The sequence below is a fragment of the Macrobrachium nipponense genome, chromosome 28 (assembly GCF_015104395.2).
Source record: "Macrobrachium nipponense isolate FS-2020 chromosome 28, ASM1510439v2, whole genome shotgun sequence".
Classification (NCBI taxonomy): Eukaryota; Metazoa; Arthropoda; class Malacostraca; order Decapoda; family Palaemonidae; genus Macrobrachium; species Macrobrachium nipponense.
This window is the reverse complement of record NC_087217.1, coordinates 55498190-55520803: the sequence shown is the minus strand read 5'-3', so window position 1 is coordinate 55520803 and position 22614 is coordinate 55498190. Positions and strand designations below refer to the sequence as shown.

The 22614-nt window shown below is 34.1% G+C and overlaps 1 protein-coding gene across 1 annotated transcript in view; it reads right to left on the bottom strand.

Moving 5' to 3' along the window:
• The window catches only part of LOC135201752 (uncharacterized), a 231910-nt gene extending 210297 nt beyond the window's left edge, over positions 1-21613 (bottom strand). Inside the window, exon 1 of the mRNA XM_064230978.1 lies at positions 21299-21613. The gene's annotated coding sequence lies outside the window, so the exon portion shown is untranslated. The remainder of the gene's footprint in view (positions 1-21298) is intronic.
• Positions 21614-22614: the final 1001 nt, after the last annotated feature.

Sequence of the window (22614 nt, the reverse complement as noted above, 5' to 3'; positions counted from 1 at the left end):
CGTTAACTTTAACAAATAAACAGAAAATGTTACAATGACAATTCTGAAAAAGACTTCAAGAATAATCCCATTATTCTGAAGTAAATCCTCTCTCTCTCTCTCTCTCTCTCTCTCTCTCTCTCTCTCTCTCTCTCTCTCTCGGCATAAAACCAAGATATCATCATATGCAGGAAAATCAATAAAAAAATATACAAAAAATAACAAATAAAGAGTAACAAACAAGACCTGGGCGATCAGTAAGCATACTGCCAACTTCCATATGGCATCCTTGCTGAGTCAAGTCTTCAAGTCATGTGTCAGCTGATCGTGATGGAATGTGGAAAAATGTTGGTTATATACGTAGTGATTAAGCCAAGGAATGTGTGTGTGTGTGGATGTGTATTACAGTTCAATACAACTATAATTGCATATTGGCTTGCTTTTAATCTGTAATCATTTCATCGACTGACGTTGGCATTAACACAGTTGTAACTTTGAGAAAACTGAATCACAGATGATCTTACAATATTATTTGATCACCAGTTTTTTTTCTCTCTCATTTACCGTGTTGCTTAAGGAGGTGACTCCGTTAGTTGGGGAGGGGATTATGAGGTGTACGAAATTATAAAAATATTCACCTTCGATGTACGTTAGAATATAGTTTCAAACGAGAGTAATGCCTCTCGCTTGTATATTAAAAAAAAAAGAAAAAAAAAAAAAAAAAGTAACGTTTCTCACCTGGTGTACGTAGTTCTTTGAAAGGAAATAAACCTTCAAGTGGTTGCTTCCACCGAGATATGAAGCGCCTTATTCACATAGTATATGATCTCATGACAAGGCAAACGAACGCACCTATAATCCCTCATGAACGCGCCATTTTTTAACAAGGTCACGAAATTTCATTAGATTAAAAGGAAAATGCATCTGTTAAATTTTCGACAATAATAATAATAACAATAATATGTCTTACTAAAAAGAACAGAAGAGTTAACTGTATTTATCTTATAAAGAATTTTCTCTATTTTTCTGATAATTTTTTTTCATAATCCGCGAGACTGCTAAGAAATTGGCCTACATTCATGGTTCAAAATATAGGCCAATTACTTAGCAGTCTCGCGGATTCTGCAAAAAGAATTATGAGAAAAATAGAGAAAATCCGTTATAAGATAAATTCAGTTAACTCTGCCGTTCTTTTTAATAAGACATGTATCCGAGAAGGTCTGCTTCCTGCTAAAATAATAATAATAATAACAACAACAACAACAACAACAACAACAACAACAACAACAACAATAATAATAATAATAATAATAATAATAATAATAATAATAATAATAATAATGGACAGTGAATATTTTTATCATTTTGTACACCTCATAATCCCCTTCCCAACTACCGACCCTCGGGCTTTTGGTTATAAATGGAGCCACCTTAGGCAATACGAAGAAAAAAAAAAAAAAAACAGGAGCCATTGTAGCTTATGCGGGAAAAGACTACTCATGTAGATGGCAGAAATTCAATAGCAAATGAATGCACTTTGAAAATGACCGTTTATGCTACTCATTCAGCACGGGCTCTTGCTCCTAGAGCAGCCCGTAATCATTTTCACGTGAAGCAGGAAATGTGATGCAAGCTCCCCCTTCCTCGCCTCCTCCCCTCGCCCCATTTTTTTTACAAACTAGTTATTCTATTGTAGAATCCTTTAAAGAAAATAGATTGAAAGTTATTCTATTGTAGAATCCTTTAAAGAAAATAGATTGAAAGTTATTCTATTGTAGAATCCTTTAAAGAAAATAGATTGAAAGTTATTCTATTGTAGAATCCTTTAAAGAAAATAGATTAAAAGTTATTCTACTGTAGACTCCTTTAAAGAACATAGATTAAATGTTATTCTACAGTAAAATCCTTTAAAGAAAATGGATTAAAAGTTATTATATTGTAGAATCCCTTAAAGAAAATAGATTAGAAGTTATTCTACTGAAGAATCCTTTAAAGAAAACAGGTTAAAAGTTATTCTACTGTAAATCCTTTGAAGATAATAGATTAAAAGTTATTCTATTGTAGAATCCTTTAAAGAAAATAGCTTAAAAGTTATTCTACTGTGAATCCTTTAAAGAAAATAGGTTAAAAGTTATTCTATTGTAAATCCTTTGAAGATAATAGATTAAAAGTTATTCCGTTGTAGAATCCTTTTAAGATAATAGATTAAAAGTTATTCCGTTGTAGAATCCTTTAAAGAAAATAAGTTAAAAGTTACTCTATTGTAGAATCCTTTAAAGAAAATAGACAAAAAAATAAAATAAGAGGTGATTCACTGTACAAACTAAAGGACTCCTAAACATAGACTACTTGTGCTTCCAAGTGGCTCCTTAAAGTTTATTTACTTAAGGTTTTGGGAAAAGGTGCTTGAACTTCGCCTCCTCAAGATGGAACGATGGATTGAAAAATGTCAGAGGTGAGTCTGAGATAAGAAAAGCAGAGAATTTTTTTTTTTTTTTTTGTTAAAGGGTATGAAAATGAACGTGAGACTTTATATATACCATTTCTTTTTCTATAAGGATAACTCCTAGATGTAGATTAGGATCTGCGTAGTTCTGGAATGATTTACAACGTGGCCGACAAGCAATGGTGGTAACTTTGAAAAATTGAGTTTTGGATTTATCAATGTCATGCATTGATATAATAGCTTCTCTCTCTCTCTCTCTCTCTCTCTCTCTCTCTCTCTCTCTCTCTCTCTCTCGTTGCTTTCAATAAGGTAATAACAATGGAAACTTGCTTTTTGAATTCATCAGTTTATAAAGGCCAATTATGCTCTCTCTCTCCCTGCTTGCGTTAAGATGATAATAACGGAAAAATTACCTTCAAGTTCACCAGTTACATTAAGGGCCAATAATAGCGCTCTCTCTCTCTCTCTCTCTCTCTCTCTCTCTCTCTGATGCGAAAGGTTATAACGCAGTAGATCTCATTTAAAATGTACTAGTTATTGCTCTCTCTCTCTCTCTCTCTCTCTCTCGTAGTAGCCATCTTGCTTGGTGAGACGTACCCGCGTGAAGTCACAATAATCAACAGATATCACAAGTTTAACATACGACTAGAATTTGAGAAATATCTAGAAGTGTTCGTGAACTATCGGTGATAAGATTAGTGTGAAAATAGTAGGATAAAGCGTCTTCTAAGTTAGTTTATCAAGTGTAATACTATAAATCAGAACAAGATGGCAGTAAGTTCCAACTGCGGGAAAAGGTGGCGTAACTTTGGCGTGGTCTAGCAGATCGCAATACGATGAGGTAGCAGGAAGGGAACTGGCATTTCTCATCTATGAAATCAGCAACAGTCCTAACCAAAAAGATACAAAAGCATTCATAGATATATTAGAAGGATATAATCCTTCAAACTGGAACAAATCTAATGAAAAACATCTTGAGAAAATAAATGAAGAAGTTCCAAATAAAATCCAAGTGGTCAAGAGACTCATAAAGAAAATATACATAAACCAACATATTCCGACAAAGAAAATGAATAAGGTGAATCTTGTGAATATACTAATTGATGCATTAGGAAAAAGAATGCCAAAAGCATGCAAACTGTGTAAGGTTTGGTATAGCATAGTCAATCCACAAAACCTAATCAGAAATGTGCTGCATGCAACATTCCGACCCATCCACAGTGTGCTGAGGTAATACAAGATTTGAGAAAAGATACAAGAATTTTTTGTTCAACATGTCTATCATGGATAGACAATGTTATTAAATCAAGATTGAATGTACAAATAGTTGAGGATGAAAAAGAAGAGGAAGAGGAAGAGAAGAAGAAAAGAAGAAGAGGAAAAACGGAAGAGAAGTAAACAAAAATGAAATGACAGAAAAAAATAAGGAAAACAAAGAACAAGATAAAAGTATGGATGCAGAGATACTCATTGATACTACATATGAGGCAATAAAGCAGCATACCTACGAAGAAATAAATTACGATATGACAACAGAAAAGCAAATCCCGAGAGGCTCTACCCAGATCTATACAATGACGGGAAAGAGGAAAAAATAGACAAGAAAGACCCCAAAAATCTGCAACCTTTTGAAAAGAGGGAATTGCAGATTTGGAGAAAGATGTTCTACAAACATCTAAAGATATGTCAAAACTATGAAATATATGGTAAATGTGCATACTTAGATTGGATATGGGGATGATTGCAGAGATCTGCATCCAAAAAATATGTAAAAACCTAAAAGAAGGAAAAGGATGTTTAATAAGTTCGACAAAAAATGCAAATATATGCACCCTGTAGCCATGAATCATAATCAAATAAATAACCAACCAAGTAATAAAATCCAAATAAGAAAGAAACAAATAAAGAGAGAAATCAAGAATATCAGGTAAAAGAGAAAAGCAAACCACCACCTGATATGCAGAGGTGTCAGCAAAGAATTTCAAAGAACATCAGCTCCGAAATTCTACTCAAGAGATAATAACTGTATTTTATTATGCAAGGAGGATATTGGCAGAAACGGAGAAATTGCAGATTCAGACACAAAATGAATAATTATGATGAAGGAAGATCAAATATTATGGAAAAAACAAAAGTGGATTTTTTAATGTCAGAATTTCTGGAAATGAAAAAAAGAACAACATACCAGAAAGGGAAAAGAGACAGGGAAAAATCCTTATTACTATCAGTATTAAATGGAGGGAGAAAACACGCAAACCATCATAGTGATGAATGCGCAGGGTTTTTAGTTTACGAGTAACTCAAAAAGAAAAATAGAGTACTTAGAAGAACTAACCCCAAAATGAAAAGAAAATAGATATAATAATATAAGTGAAACCTGGTAGTCCAAGAGACTGGGAATGATGATCAAATAAAAGGGTTCCAAACTTATAGATCAGATAGAAAAAAAAAATAGGAATCAAGGGGGAAACCGCAATATATGGGAAAGACAAAAAAACAAGGAAAAATATATGAGAAATATAGTAAATCAGAATGGTGAACTAATAGCGGTAGAATTTGAATCTGAAAAATTGAGAACATAGTAATATATAGACCTCCTAATTACTAAGAGTTGACTTAATAATTGAAAAATTGGATGATATATGTAGAAACCACAAGGACTGGACTATTCTCCCTATCTGGTGACTTCAACTTTCCTTTCGTAGAATGGAAAGAACGAATAGGAGATTGTGGTTGTACTTATACATATAAAAAAAGAGAGTAATAGTAGTGCAGAAGATAAGAGGCAATTTGAAAAGCTATAGATATGCTACTAGAATACAACATTCAACAAATAAATCACCTGCCAACAAGAAAGGAAAATACTTTAGACTAGTATTTGTGAACGAGATGAATTATGTTAAAGAAATAATAGTTTATAATGCGAGTATTTCAGACCATAATGTCATAGAATTAACAGTTCATTCCAAAGCAAGTGAAAATAGAGATAAGCAAGAAATGAAAAAGTGGGGAAGGATTGGAAAATACAAACTTCTACAGTAAAAATATAAAATGGTCAGAAATTAATGAAGAATTAAACAAAGATTGGGAATTAAAACATTTTCGTAAGTGATGACATAAGGGTAATACGGAGATATTATATAAAATATTTGGAGATAATAGGGAAAAATATATACCGAAGAGAAAAAGTAAACATCATTCATGCATACCAAGAGACAGAAGAATCTTCCAGAAAATCAGAAGTGGAAAAAAGGTCTTGCAAAAAGAAAAAAATGCATGGAAAGTTATAGAACTAAAAAGTAAGATAGAAAAAATGCAGAAAAAAAGATTATACAATCAAAAGAAAATGAAAAACGGGACTTGGAAAGAAAAAACCCTATTAAAATATCAAGCAAAACCCCAAACTATTATACTCATATGCGAAGAAAGATGAATAAAAGAAGAATAGAAATAGGCCCTCTGAGAATTGAAGGGAGATTAACGAATGAAAAAAAGGAAATTTTGCAACATACTGGCAGAACGATATAAGAGAGAATTCACCCTAGAATAAAGATAATGAAGATAATGATATAGAAGTAAGGATGAAAATAGTGAATATTTAGCTGACATATATATTAATGAATGATATTTGCAGCTATTAATGAAAATTAAAAATGGAGCTGCTGCAGGGCCTGATTGGAATTCCTGCTATTTTTGTTAAAGAAAGTAGTTCATTCTATCGCAAAGCCACTTGCAAATATTTATTAGACAAAGTGTAGATACAGGCAAAAAGATATAATATGAGCACAAATTAGCGTATATTACCCCTACTTTCAAAAGTTGGGATCAAGACTAGAGGCAAGTAATTATAGGCCTGTGAGTCTAACATCACATATATGAAAGTGTATTGAAAAGGGTAATGAAGAAAAATATTATGAAAACATTTAATAAAAATAATTTGTTGTAATAAAAGGACAACATGGTTTCGTACCGGAAAAAAGTACACAAACCAACTGTTAGTCCACCGTGAAAACATATTCAAAAATATGAAAAAGCGGAAATGAAACAGATGTGGTTTATTTAGACTTTGCCCCCCCCCAAAAGCTTTTGATAAGTAGAACCATAATATATTAGCGAAGAAAATTAGAAAACACAATATCGTGGATAAAAGTAGGAAGATGGTTTTAAAAGAAATTTTTACACAAACAGAAAACAGATAGTTATTGCAAACGACGAGAAATCGGATGAAGCCAAGGTAATATCCGTGTGCCCCCGCAAGGTACGGTGTTAGCTGCAATACTGTTTGTTATTATGATTGAAAGACATAGACAATAATCTTTAAGGATTTTCGGGGGAGTAGAGTAGTTTCGCAGATGACACAAGAATAAGTAGAGAAAAATTACTTGTGATGAAGATAGAACGCTCTACAAAGAGACCTTAACAAGTATATGATTTGGGCAGAGGTAAATAGGATGGTATTTAACTCTGATAAATTTGAATCAATAAATTATGGAGACAGAGAAAGAAAGCTATATGCATATAAGGGACCTAATAATGAGACCATCACAAAAATTAAGGAAAGCAGTTAAAGACCTTGGTTTGTGATGATGATAGGAACATGTTATGCAATGATCAAATAGCAACTCTGTTGCAAAATGTAAAGCAAAAATGGGAATGTTGTTACGGCACTTAAAACAACGAAAAAAGCTGAACACAGATTATGCTTTATAAAACATATGTTTCGTAGTCCACTTGAATATTGCAATGATATGGTACCCACACTATCAAAAGGATATGCACAAATAGAGAGTGTACAAAGGTCCCTTTCCTACAGCTAGAATAGAAGAAGTTAAGGACCTAGACTACTGGGGAAAGACTTACAATTCTTAAAATTATATAGTCTGGAAAGGGAGAAAGAGAACGCTACATGATAATTCAGGCATGGAAACAGATAAAGGAATAGCAGAAAATATCATGAACTAAAAAATATCAGAAAGAGCAAGCAGAGGTAGATTAATAGTGCCCAAAAATATACCAGGAAAAATAAGGAAAGCACACAGGGACATTTAATCCACTACGCCACCAGCATCGATAATGCAGGAGTCTATTCAATGCGTTGCCAGCTCATCTGAGGAATATATCAGGAGTGAGCGTAGATTGTGTTTAAGAATAAGCTCGACAAATATAAACTGCATCCCAGACCATCCAAGATTGAAGATGCAAAATTATACCGGAAGATGTACTAGCAACTCTCTGGTAGACATTAGAGGTGCCTACACTGAGGGACCCTGGGGCAACCCGAACAAGATGTAAGGTCTGTTAAGGTAAGGTAAGGTCTCTCTCTCTCTCTCCTCTCTCTTTCAATGCTTACGTAACAAGCCTTTCTGGATGCTGACAGGAGAGTGAATCAGTAAACAAACAGTCCAACATGGCATTTATGTGTATGAGAAAGACCACACAAACTTCAAGGAATGAAAAATACATATATATGTCTTATATATTAGGGGACTGCGTAAACTGAGGGACTATTCACGGCTTTTAATCAAATAAGAAAGAAAAATTGTCAAACTTATTACAACTATTACTAATGTTATTATACTTTGGAATAACCAAAACCCTAATTAATAAAATAATAATAATAATAATAATAATAATAATAATAATAAATAATAATAATGAAAAATAATTAATATCATTATATAATAATAATAATAAAATAATATAAGTAATAATAATATTATTATTATTATTATATTAGATTATTTAGTTACTTATGTACATGTGTCCTTCAGTTTGGAAAGTGAATAATCTCCCTTTATTTTTGTAGCTAATAATAATAATAATAATAATAATAATAATAATAATAATAATAATAATAATAATAATAATAATAATAATGGTGTAAAAATATTCCGAAATGACATGAACACTCAACACAGAAATTAAAACCCATGATTGTTTACTTGTGATATAAGGCGAAGGTTAAAGTAAAAAAAAAATTATAAAACTGAATAATAATCTGAATAATAATAGCAATGAAGAAGCCTTGAAGTTGTCGCATTATTTGTTAACCGAGGTCACCTCTCAAAAAAACTATCTTGTGTTTTCATCAAGTCACTCCCTTCGACCTTGAACGGCTTTTACAGGACATAACAACAATGACGAAAACGGTAACAAAAATTAATCACACTTTCGTGGTAATATAACAGAAGGAACTATAAAAAAAATTCCTAGTTAATGCAGTTGTTACAGACAATAAAATTACGATTATAAACAGCTTCATCCTAATACATAATGCATTATCAACACCGGCGATGCCAAACGAGAGAATTTAGTATTTATTGCAAAATTGAATATAAATAAAATAATCTTAACCTGTTACTGGGAAATAAGTTTTTATTAAGAGAAATATAACAGCAATGGCGATAATGACAACAAAAATTACTTACGATAACGTGGTAATATAGCAGGGGGTACTATAAAAAACATCCTAGTTAATGCAGTTGGTACAGACGATACAATTACTACCATAAACAGCTTCATCCTAATACATAATGCATTATCAACACGAGCGATGACAAACGAGGGAATATATTATTTATTAGCGATCAAATGAATTTAATAATCTTAACTTTTTATTTGGAAATAAATATTTATTAACAAAACATATGAATATAAATACAAGAATTTTGTATTGTTGCTCGGAAAAATACAGTGGAATAAATTGATGAACGGATTTGAACCAGCAACAAATGATGGCCACGTGTAAGAGACCGCATGACGATAATTTCTTATCGGTCCGGATGTAGAAAACCGGATCTAGGTGGATTCATTAAAGGAATTATGGATTGGGGAAAAAATACTCGTAATTCGAACTGAAATTAAAATCCGAATTACCACAAAAATCTAACGGCTAAGTTACCGGACACTAGCCAGAATTTTCAGATACTTCCGAGGGTAACTTTGAGAAAGCTTTACCAGATCCGGCTGGCTAGTTCCGGATCGTCAATCATAGATATGTAACCTCATAGGCAGGATCACGAATTTATCGGGGTTAAAATCCATCAGCCGCTTTTTTTATATATATAATTGAACTGAATTTGCTGTTTACCTCAGGATCCTTTCTTATCCATATTTTTTGTCGGTTGAATAGCTGTTCCCTTCTCAGATCCCTGTTGATTATTATTATTATTATCTTTTAATTACAATCATTATCATTACGAGCTTGTTGGCACGTACTACGTGCGCTGGAACCCGGGGTTGCTTTCTCTCCTACCCTCCCGATCCCCTACGTACCCCAGAAACCCCTCGCCCCCCTGGGCCGAGCAAACAGGTTTGCAGAAGGCGGACGAATGTCTCTCCTACCTACCAATTCCCCACCCGGGGTGGACAAACCGGTTTGCAGGGGGTGGGTGGCTGTGGCATGCCTTCCCTACTGTCACCTGGGGGAGGACAAATAAATCAGGTACTCTTGGATTTTATGGATTTTATTATGGATTATTATTATTTATTATTATTATTATTATTATTATTATTATTATTATTATTATTATTATTATATAATTCAATCAGACCACTGAATCTAGATTCTAGACTCCAATACAGCAGGCTTGAAAATTTTGTTTACAGGTGACAATTGGAACCAGGTAAAACTGAAGAGGTCGAACCTCCTGATAGGAAGACCCCACAGGGAGTTAATAAAGAGTAAAAGGCAGAAACTGCTGCAGGTGGGGGAGACGGGCCGCTAAACAATCATTGTAACAGCTCGTCTCTTTGTTGTTTTCCTACAAATTAATCTATTTTAGTTTTATGGTAACTTTTTGAAAGTAGCCATCTGTAATATATATAATATGTAATTAATTAACATCACAAATAAATGAACATAGGATAAGTACTATATAAGACTAGCACTAGAATTTCTTGCTTCGATTTTACCATTCAGACATACACTTAGACTTATAAAACTGTTGACTATGGGCGATTTATAGTTAACGATATAGAATAACATCTAATACAACCTTATCAAAGCATTTTCCCGGAATTCAATAGGAATTCCTACCCGATTCAAGATAATACTTTTTAGATGTATATAAGAATTCCTCTCGGATATTAATTCCGAGGTAGAGCGAATTAGATATTAAAGGACATTGTATCTCGATATATATATATATATATATATATATATAAGATATATATATATATAGATATATATATATATATATATATCACTTAGAAACCACGCACGTTCACACACACAAGACCACCTCATTACTCGGCTTTAAAAGCCAACGACTAATGACGCAAAAAAAATAAATAAATTAATAAAAAACTGAAATGAGGCACTTCCACATAACGTCCCATTACCCTCCAATCCAAAGGGACGGGGGGGAAAAAACTCCCATTCATCATTTAGATTGTCTGAGCAACCCTGAATAACTCAATTAAAAGCCTCCCACTACATAAGGCACTTCTAAGACGACTACGTAAGTCCTTCTCGAGTTTCCTTTCGAATGAATTTAGAAAATATCAACGGTTCCCGAAACTTATTCATAATAATAAACTGCATTTCGTCCTATACAACTATACAAGAAGAGTAATTTCCTTTATTCATTCTTCATCTGTCTGTTTTTATACATTATTCAGTTGGGTGTTCTACCTTTTCCATACGACTGTTCATTGTGTGTGTGTGTGTGTGTGTGTGTGTGTGTACACATTATGTTTCAACGAGTATGTCCCTAGGCCTCATTGTTCCTAATATCCATTCACTACATGCATGTATTGGTAAGTTTGTACATACCGTATAAGGGTATATAGAGAAGGAATATGTGTATTGTTCTAATAACTCCAATCCCGACTATATAATATATATATCTATATATATATATATATATATATATATATATATATGTATGTATATTGTATTTATACATATATATACTATATACTATATAAAATATACCTTATATTATGATAAATTCACCATGAGTGTATATAAACACAAGTAGTAATAATAATAATAATAATAATAATAATAATAATAATAATAATAATAATAATAATAATAATAATAGTTAGATGGAAATAACATCTCACCCAAATGCAGGAAGTGCAATATGAAAAGCGAGACCATAAACCCCATAGCAAGCGAATGTCCGGCACTTGCACAGAACCAGTACAAAAAGAAGCATGATTCAGTAGCAAAAGCCCTCCACTGACGCCTGTGTAAGACACACCAACTAGCTTACAGTAATAAATGGTAAGAACACCAACCTGAAGGAGTGATAGAAAACAATCAGGCAAAGATCCTCTGGGACTATGGTATCAGAACAGATAGGGTAATACGTGCCACTAGACCAGACGTGACGTTGATTGAGAAAACCAAGAAGAAAGTATCACGCATTGATGTCGCAATACCATGGGACACCAGAGTAGATGAGAAAGAGAGAGAAAAAAATGATAAGCATCAGGACCTGAAAACAGAAATAAGAAGGATATGGGATATGCCAGTGGAAATTGTACTCATAATCATAGGAACACTAGCCACGATCCCAAGATCCCTGAAAAGGAACCTGAAAAAACTAGATGCTGAAATAGCTCCAGAACTCATGCAAAAGTGTGTGCTACTAGAAAGAGCGCACAGAGTAAGAAAAGTGTTGGACTACTATAAGGAGGCAAAATGCAGCCGGAACCCCACACTATAAAAACCACGCAGTCGAATAGGATGACTGATAGACAAAAAAAAAAATGAATAAAATAAAATAAATAAAATAATAATAATAATAATAATAATAATAATAATAATAATAATAATAATAATAATAATAATAATAATAATAAATAATAATAATAAATGACAGCAGTAACAGTTAAAATATTCAATAACAAAAAAAAACTAAATATTCCCTCATTTAAATTAAACACCTGCCAAGAAACTCTTTTTTTTTTTTTTTTTTTTTTTTTTTTTTGCTCTTGCAGCTAACAACTTAAACAGCGATAAGGGGAAAATTACTTTAAATAACATAAGCAGAGACTGACTGAATTCCACAAAGGTCTTTAAATAACCTCATGAAATCTAAGCACGTATCACAGCCATGCTTGCACTGTCAAGAGTTGTGCCAGACATGTAGGTACTGAAAGCATGCAATGATTTGACAGTAAAACCCTTGTCTTTATGGCTTCCCATTCAATGGCGTTTCAGTGATGGACATATGCCAGACACCTCTCTCTCTCTCTCTCTCTCTCTCTCTCTCTCTCTCTCTCTCTCTCTCTCTCTGAAATGCATGCACTAACCATTTTTAATATAATTAAGTATTTCGACTTTTGATTTTAACTTGGACTCTCTCTCTCTCTCTCTCTCTCTCTCTCTCTCTCTCTTCTCTCGCTCATTCTTATTTTACCGAAAAAACAAACCTATTAATTCACAACCACCGATTTTTATAGGACATTCACACAATCAGAGAGAGAGAGAGAGAGAGAGAGAGAGAGAGAGAGAGATTAAAAATGAAACCCTGAAGAACTCCCACCTTTCCTGAGACAGAAGAAGAAGAAAGAGGAGAAGAAGAAGAAAGAGAAGAAGAAGAAGAAAGAGGAGGAGAAGGAGGAGAAGAAGAAGAAGAAGAACTCGATCCGGGACACTAATAAAAGACAGACGATGAAGATGCCATTGTAAGATCACTCCATTCCATGATGCCAGCCGATAGGGCATATCCTCTTTGCGCCATGTACCTTTATTGCTTGCAATTAAAGGCCCCACAGAGAGAGAGAGAGAGAGAGAGAGAGAGAGAGAGAGAGAGAGAGAGAGAGAGAGAGAGAGAGAGAGAGTGTAAGTTAAAATACTTAATTCCATTAAAAATGGTTATTACATACATTTGAGAGACAGAGAGAGGGTGTGTGTAAGTTAAAATTGAAAGTCAAAATACTTAATTCCATTAAAAATGGTTATTACATACTACATTTGAGAGAGAGAGAGAGAGAGAGAGAGAGAGAGAGAGAGAGAGAGAGAGAGAGAGAGAGAGAGAGTTAAAATCAAAAGTGAAAATACTTAATTCCATTAAAAATGGTTATTACATACATTTGAGAGAGAGAGAGAGAGAGAGAGAGAGAGAGAGAGAGAGAGAGTACGTCAGCGTGATAATAGCCTCCATAAAATGAAAAGACGTAACCGTGGAAATTTCATAGAAGTGCCAATGTGCCGATGTCAGACACCGATGATTGCAGACATCTGATACCAAGGGAGCGAGTTCTTATTTAATACCGAGATCCTGGGTCGTTTTCATGTCGCATATACCACTTAATATTATACACTTACACACAACTGATATATAGGCAATCATAAGTGATGCTGAAAATCATTAGGAATATACAACAAACTCGAATTGTGTTTATATGTATGGGCACACAGAAATGCGCGATACTTCATAAGCAGATACATACATATAAGTTATATATATATTTATATATATATATATATATATATAGTATATATATATATATATATATATATATATATAATATCGCTACTCTGTGAATCGCCATCCAGTTATACACAATAAAAAAATTAGGTCATAAGCATTAAAAATTCGGGCGATAAACAGTAAAAAATTAAGCCATGAACAACAAAAAATGAGGTCGTAAACAATTTTTAAAAATAGGTCATAAACAATCTTAAAAATTAGGCCAATATCAAATTAGGTCGTAAACAATTAAAAAATTAGGTCATAAACAATAAAAAACAGGTCATAAATAAAAAAAAATAGGTCATAAACAATAAAACAATTATTAGGAAGCATCACGTCGCCTACAGTGAAAAAAATAATAAATAAAAATAGAAAAAATAACCGCATTTAGAGCAGATACGGAACACCAGCCAAAACCTACAGTATCCGATTGCCAAACCCACCCAAGCCGGGAACGGAGCAGGTTCTGGGAGAGTAAATAATATCGGCCTTAACTTCTGACAAATCTCCCAAGTCTCACTTTACACGGTCGAACCGTTCCGTTCCGAACCCTGTGGGCACTACGCATGCGCACAGTACAATGTGCCTCTTTTGGAGTTTGCTTGTTTGTATGGTGTTTTTACGTTGCATGGAACTAGTGATTATTCAGCAACGGGACCAACGACTTTACGTGACTTCCGAACCACGTCGAGAATGAACTTCTATCACCAGAGATACACATCTCTAACCCCTCATGGAATGCCCGAGAATCGAACTCGCGTCCACCGAGGTGGCAGGTCAAGACCATACCGATCACGCCACTGAGGCGCTTCTCCTCTGAAGTACTGACTGACCGGCCTTTGGTTACAAGACCGCCTCGTCTCAAACCGTTTCAACTGCACAAACAAGACACTAAGTAGAGCTGTGGTAGTGAATTACTTTTCTTAAGAAGGTTATGATTTCAAAAACGCTTTGTTTTCGTCAAAATGACGAATGGAATATGATCATTCATTAGAAAGCAACGATCGAATAATTACAATTCACATGTCCATGAAAAAAAAATTGTTTGGTTTATAGAAATGGTGGTTTTAGCAAAAAGCCAAAAGTTATGTTACAAGACTCACTGTTTTCTACTTTATCAAAGTCACAAAATAAACGACTAATAAATAAAATTATATTACTCTCCACTACGGGTACGGAAAAAACAGAGAGAGAGAGAGAGAGAGAGAGAGAGAGAGAGAGAGAGAGAGAGAGAGAGAGAGAGAGAGACTCGTTTATCAAATCACAAAATCGAAGGCTACACTATGAAACTTTTACTCTCGCATCACAGTACAAACAAACAAACGAGAGAGAGAGAGAGAGAGAGAGAGAGAGAATCATAAGTCAATCACCTCTCCTGCAAGAACAGTAAACATATATATATATATATATACACTTAGCTATATCCACCCGGCTCTTATTCTTTCTTTACTTCCCAAAAGCACCCTAAAAAAATTAGGAAAAAAAAAAGGAAAAATAAAAAGAATAATTCTATCATCTCACTTTGGTTATCTTTTTATCAACTCCGTCCTCGTTATCTATTATTCATTTCACGCTGGACTGCATCCACTGAATACGAAAACAGCTCTCTTGGAGTGACCTCTGACCCCGAGACCTTGCTCTCTCCAGCGCCCTCCCGATGGGAAAGCGGAGGAGCCCCTACTTCCTCAGGCTGAAAGGAAACAGACGACGCCTGGCGGGAGATAAGGTTCGAAAGGGAGTTCAGAATCCTACTGGAGATAGAAGGATGTCGATCATGATGCTTGGTGGTCGAGATCCTGTTGCAAATAATTCTCTCTCTCTCTCTCTCTCTCTCTCTCTCTCTCGTGAACGTATGCACTCCAAACGGCTTAAATTTATACGTATCATTTCAACATTTATTTCTGTACACTAACTTCCTGATAACTGCACAAATGTGCAAAAATACCATTAAGCTTTTTTTCATATAATATATATATATATATATATATATATATATATATATATATATATATATATGTGTGTGTGTGTGTGTGTGTGTGTGTGTGTGTGTGTGTGTGTGTGTGTGTGTGCGCGCGCAACGTACGTTCCCCATGTTACTAAATACAAACACAATGACGCAATGCAAGTTAGCTTACCAGTAATGACAACACTTCTATCATTTTTGGAAATCACTCGCCCCAATAATCAATTCTGAAAACGTTATGCAACAGCGCTTCAGTTCACAATGGCCTCCGAGACCTTAGAACAAATGGCTTTCAATTAACTTACAGCTCGTACGGTCTTTCTCCCAGTAACGATATCTACCTCTGGACATATCTCTTTCTTATTTTCTTCATTTACTTTAAAACTCTGTTAGGTTTTTCTTAAATATCAACACCCCTCTTTCTCCCTTTTCTTTATCCTCTAAACACATGCTAAACTATTGGGGTAGTAAGCCGAAGTAGCCCAGCCGTAAAGTAGCGCTAAACTACTAAGAGAGGGTTCAAGTAGCACTCCGTTGTAACCAAAGCACGTAACGCGAGAAGGGTGCATACTATATGCGACGCCTACTAAAACCACCACCGCGTTCAACAGACTCGCAATGCTATGGTTCTAGTACTACACGGGATTCGGGTGGCTCCGCGGACCTCTCTTAGGTTCTTTTGTCTCAGAGATGCAAAAGGTTGACACTTGATTAAGGGGGATTTTATTTTCTGCTTGAAGATGGAAAATATTAATAAAGAGCCAATGAAAACTGACTAATGTTCGCTCTTACGTTCTTTCGTCTCTGTGATAATGAAGTTTGACGCTTGATTCAGAGGGATTTTATTTTATGTTTGAAGATGGAAAATATTTGATAAAAAGCAATGTTTTTTAATAACTTTGATGAAAACTGACTAATGTTCGCTCTTATACGTTCTTCTGTCTCGGAGATGAAAAAGTCTGACACTTGATTAAGGGGGATTTTATTTTCTTGAAGAAAGAAAATGGGCAATAAAAAGAAATTTCAATTTATAATTTAGACGAAAACTTACAAATGCCTGCTAGTAGCAGCAGCTCCGCGGACAATACTTCCGTTCTTTTGTTTTGGAGACGAAAAAGGATGAGATAGGCAGGCAGTATGAATAAGTGGTATTTTTTGCAGTAGTGATTTAGTGGCATTTTTTATGGATGAGAGGCAGGCAGTAGTGAATAAGTGGTATTTTTTGCAGTAGTGATTAAGTGGTATTTTTTTATAAGATGAAAAATGAGTAATAATCAGCATGGCATTTTAAAGCGCTAAGATGAAAACTTACGACTGTTTGCTGGTAGTGACGATGACGCAGGATGTTTTCCGTTTATCATTGGGATAAAGAATTAAATAATGATTCTAGGTGTTTGTTTTCACTAACGATGAGGCTGGATTATTAACGTTTATCTAAATACGCACATCCGCTACATGTAGTTAGTTAGTTCTTTTTATTGACAAAATATACAACTATTAGCACAAATTTGTCCAAAAAGACATAACACACAATATACAAAGCAGACAATAATCTCTTTTGTTCTTGCAAGTACATGGCCTACAAAGAAAAATACATCAAGTAGTACATTTGGGCACAAATACAAGCATGTCTGCGTGCGTCCACAGTCGGCTCTTCTCTCCCAAAACACCCTAACAAGAACATAAATGTTAACAAATCTGAGATTTACGAGAAAGACGCTAAATAAAAATAAGAAAAAAAAAAAAACTTTAAAATTAAGTGTGAGTTTTACTGAGTCTACAGACCCTGGTGCTCACAATATCTGCGCAGTAAACGAACATTAGTATTAAATGAAAAATAGTAATTCAAATACATATATATGTATATATAATCATTTAAGTATAAATCATATATATTTATATATACATTTACATTAAATATACTATATAGTAAATGAAAATTCTGATGGTTCAAATCAGATATATGTACATATGCATTAGACATACAGTATACACACGCACGCACGCACACGCACGCAAACACACACACACACACACACACACATATATATATATACAAATAAATATATATATATAATAATACAAATATAAACAATATATAATATATAATATATATTATATATATAGCCCCAATGCCCTCTTAACTTCTCAAATTCTTTGCTCTTTTTTTGGATACGCTTGTCACTGCAAAACCTCGAGATACGTTCATGAATTCTTTCATATTTTCTTTGAGGTTGGATCTCGAGGCTTCGCAGTGACAAGCGTATCCAAAAAAGAGCAATGAATTTGAGAAGTTAAGAGAGCATTGTAGCTATATATTAGATTTAAATATGTGTATGGTAATATATATATATATATATACAATATATATATATTATATATATATATATTATAGATATATATATAAAGTAGAATCGATTGGTCACTTTTCACCGAATACATATGTAATTGTAATAGCCATAATGTCCTCTTAACTTCTCTCGAATTCTTCGCGCTTTTTTTTGGGTAAACGTATCCAAAAAAAGGCGCGAAGAATTCGAGAAGTTCAGAGAGCACTGTGGCTATTACAACTATATTATATACATAAAACAAATAACGAATAAAACCACCCAACCCCATCCTAAACAGTGTTATATCATAAACGCGACGTGTGACAAAATCAGACACTCTCTTATGATGACAAGACCGTGTTAAATCCGACATGACATTCTCGCCCATGACATGATAAGTTACTCCACGTCATATGCTCTTGTCCAAGTACTCCCAACTTTCTTTAACTACCACACACACACATTATTTATTTATTCATTTATTTGTTAATTTATCTGTGTTTTTCTAATAACTGATCTCTTTCTTTATTTTCTTTTACCTTCTATTACGCCTTTCCAATGAACACCATTTTCTTTGGAAGATTGAATTTCAAGACAGTGGCGTATGTGAACTTGTTCCATAAGAATAGGGTTCTTACTCTGAATAATAATAATAATAATAATAATAATAATAATAATAATAATAATAATAATAATAATAATAATAATTATTATTATAATTATTATTATTATTATTATTATTATTACTATTATTATTATTACTGATACTGAACCGATAACGCCAATAAGGCCGGTAATATACTAGAGGGTCGGACTAATGAGGGGAGGTTGGACCCGAGCTGGATGACGGCAAATCTAATCATATTATTATTATGCACACATTGCTAGCGAAGAAAGAAAGGAAGAGAAAAGACTTTGAAGTATGAGTGAACTTAATTAAATAAACAACAAATAAAACTAGAAACAATCCACAAATAGCAAATGACAACACTGCACATGATCAGCATTTAAATTGTATGTACAAACAAAATCTTACGCATTCTCATTTAAGCTTACGAAGGCGTTTCAGAAACTTTTAAATGCTCGTTTACTCTCTCACCTACATAAACCTTCTTTGTATCCTATATCATTACAAGCTTCTCGCCCTTCCGTATTATTTTATTCAAGGGAAATTGCCTGTTCATGTTCTTTAAAACTGTAGATGAATTAATACTACAAACAACAACAATTAATGATAATAACAATAATAATATAATAAAAACAATTGGCCTATCTGAATTATTCATACTGGAAAAGTTGTCTAGCAAGCAAACGTATACAAAAATTCTAATCACCACCAAGCACTTACCTGACCAACATTGTACGTGTAATCAGGACTTTGATAACATCAGTACAGTGTACACTATGCAAATAAGTTTACAACTAGTCAAACCCGTATCGAAGTGCGTGATTATACTATATAATATATATATATAACCTATATATATATATATATATATATATATATATATATATATAAAAGCACACATACGCATATGAGTATATATATATACATATATATAATGTATGTCTGGTATCCACGTGAACATCGTAGACACATTAAACACTTCTTACATTCTAATATTTTCAACTAACTCTAAATTCAAATAGAAGTGAACTTATTTGCAATTACCGTCGAAATTGAGTTTTTTTCTGGGCATATGCAAAAAATATATAAGATCTATTGTTACAATCGAGTATTAAAGAGGCCACTGTAACTGTTACTGATGTTTCTGCGCGGGAATATATTAGCGTTGTCTTTCTGCCTCTCTTTGAGTGAACTAAGAAACAATCTTACGTCTAAGTTTCGTTGAAACAGTAAACGCAATAACAACAAAAACAGAAAGGGAGCGAAAGGGGGGGGGGGTGGGGGGGGGCGATAAAGCGTGATGACAAAAGAACGAGAGGAATAGAACCCGATCAGATTCGGCAGAACAAATTCGACAGCGAAGTTCTGGATCACGAATATCCGTCTATTCCTTGCCTTGACAAGAGGTCACTGAATAAAAAATCTACAGTTCTCTTCAACTCAAAATAGAATATCGTTTGGTTTTGTTTCTTAGGATGGTGTTTTTACGTTGCATGGAACCAGTGGTTATTCAGCAACGGGACCAACGTCGCGAGTGAACTTCTTTCACCAGAAATACACATCTCTAACGCCCCACTAGAATGCCCGAGAATCGAACTCACGGCCAACTATTTTTCTATACAGTAAAACTGATATCACTTTCCTTTCTGTCTTTCGTTCTTTCTTTGAATCTTCGGCTGAAAACCCTTATGGACAGAGTCAACAGCCTATAAGTTAAGTATATCTTAGCTTAACCAGACCACTGAGCTCATTAACAGCTCTGACGGGGCTATCCCGATGGATTAGATATTTCTCCACGCCTAGGAACCAATTGGTTACCTAACAACGGGACCTACAGCTTATTGTGTGATCCGAACCACAATATATCGAGAAATGAATTTCTAATCACCAGAAATAAGTTCCTCTGATTCCAGGTTGGCAGAGCGGGGACTCGAACTCGCGACTACCAAATTGGTAGGCCAGCACGTAAACCACACGTCCAACGGGGAACCTCAACAGGCGGCTATGAATACGAGAGGAATAAATATGAGGGAAGAGAAAATAAACAGAAAATTACATTCAGGAAACGCCAGCAAATAGTAGCAATGAATTGGCTCCTTGGAGATCGGAATATGCTTGAACAATCATTTTCGAAAATTCACACAAATTATCGCTATATCTGAATTGTTTTTAGGCCTAATGTGAACTGACACGAAACAGGATCTATCATTATCAATTAATAAGCCTATCATAAAGGTGCCAGCAATGAGCGCTCTATTGCTAAGTTATCTATCGGGGGAATGTGTATATACACAATGTATCAAGTCAATATTTGTCGCACCATTACAAGAATTGAATGCTCTCTATCCTTCCCCATCGTCCAAACACGCAAAATGCTAAGCTAAATAATTGCCGTTTTCTTTGTTTACAGTGTGCATTACACTAAATGCATTTACAGTAATAAGCCCTTGCAACATTTCGATTTTTCTACGTAGAACACAAAAAACTATTTCAGCCTTAAACCAAGAATTCACTCACCTTTACTTTTACGAACCCCAACGAAATAACTATTGAATCAGCAACGCAGCAAAACGTCAGTTATTAAAACATCACCACAGGCAGTCTTATTCCTTGTGATTTTAGTATCAGATGTCAAAAACATTCTCAAACGTTAATATTCATCGGCGCTTTTCATTTAATTCCACCGGCTACAACCATTTTTTTAAAACAACGGACACCATCTCGGACTTTACAACAAAAAAACAGAAAAATAATAATCAGCCACGTGTGGTGGTTCACCGGAGAGCGAGCGAGCACACCCTACCCGACCGACGTCACAAGCGATACTGACTTTGTGCTGCTGCTGTGCCTGGCCTGGCCTGGGTTTAGTCTGCTAATTTTCAACAAGATTCTGCAGGTCCAGCTTCGAGGGCAGTCGCGAACAGTGCCAGGTTTTCCCCCCGAACTCATAACAGCTGATTTTACCAACTGTCATACGTTCTACCCCCAGACATCTACGTACATTTTAATCTTGGAAAATTACCCTCACGTCAGTTACTCTTCACTAATACATTTCTTTAATCGGTTGCTTATTTCTTTTCTCGCCATGGTACTTCGACAAAGCGTATTTTCCTAAATGCCTTAAAAATATTTGTTTTAAAAGCGAACTGATTACATTGCTTATTCCATATATTTAGCGGTTACATACAGGACAATGTTCTTTCAGAATTGCAAGTACATAATACAAAACTTCAAATAAAGATAACCATATATTAATATTAATCAAATATAAAATCTTTCACTACTACTACTACTACTACTACTACTACTACTACTACTACTACTATAAAAATAATAATATAAATGAGCACTATACTTCTGCCTAATTACTTAATAAAATGTGCACAAGGTATTGCACAAAATTTACCTAAACTGCTTCATATTCAAGCGGTTCAAAAAGGGGCTGCTTTATTCAAAATTTCTCCATTAAACTAAATAACCCAATTTGCTCAAAAATATAGGAAATTTACCAAGCAGGTATTGATATGAACAATAGAAATTTCACACGAATAAAAAAAAAAGTTTATGCCTTCAAAACACCTAACTCCTTGAAGTTAGTATAAAAGATGAATATTCTGAAGAAAGAGGCTGGATTACATTTTATTATTAAAGATATTAATGAATCGAATGCAAGTGCTGGGATGGAAGCAGGAATAGAATAGCATTACAGAAATTAATATATTGCAAGCTCTGTAAACTGGCAACTTAAAAAATATATTGCCACGGCCATTGAAAAAGAATTGGAACCTTCCACTTCATTTAAAAACCACTGAGGAATTGTATTACTATAAAAA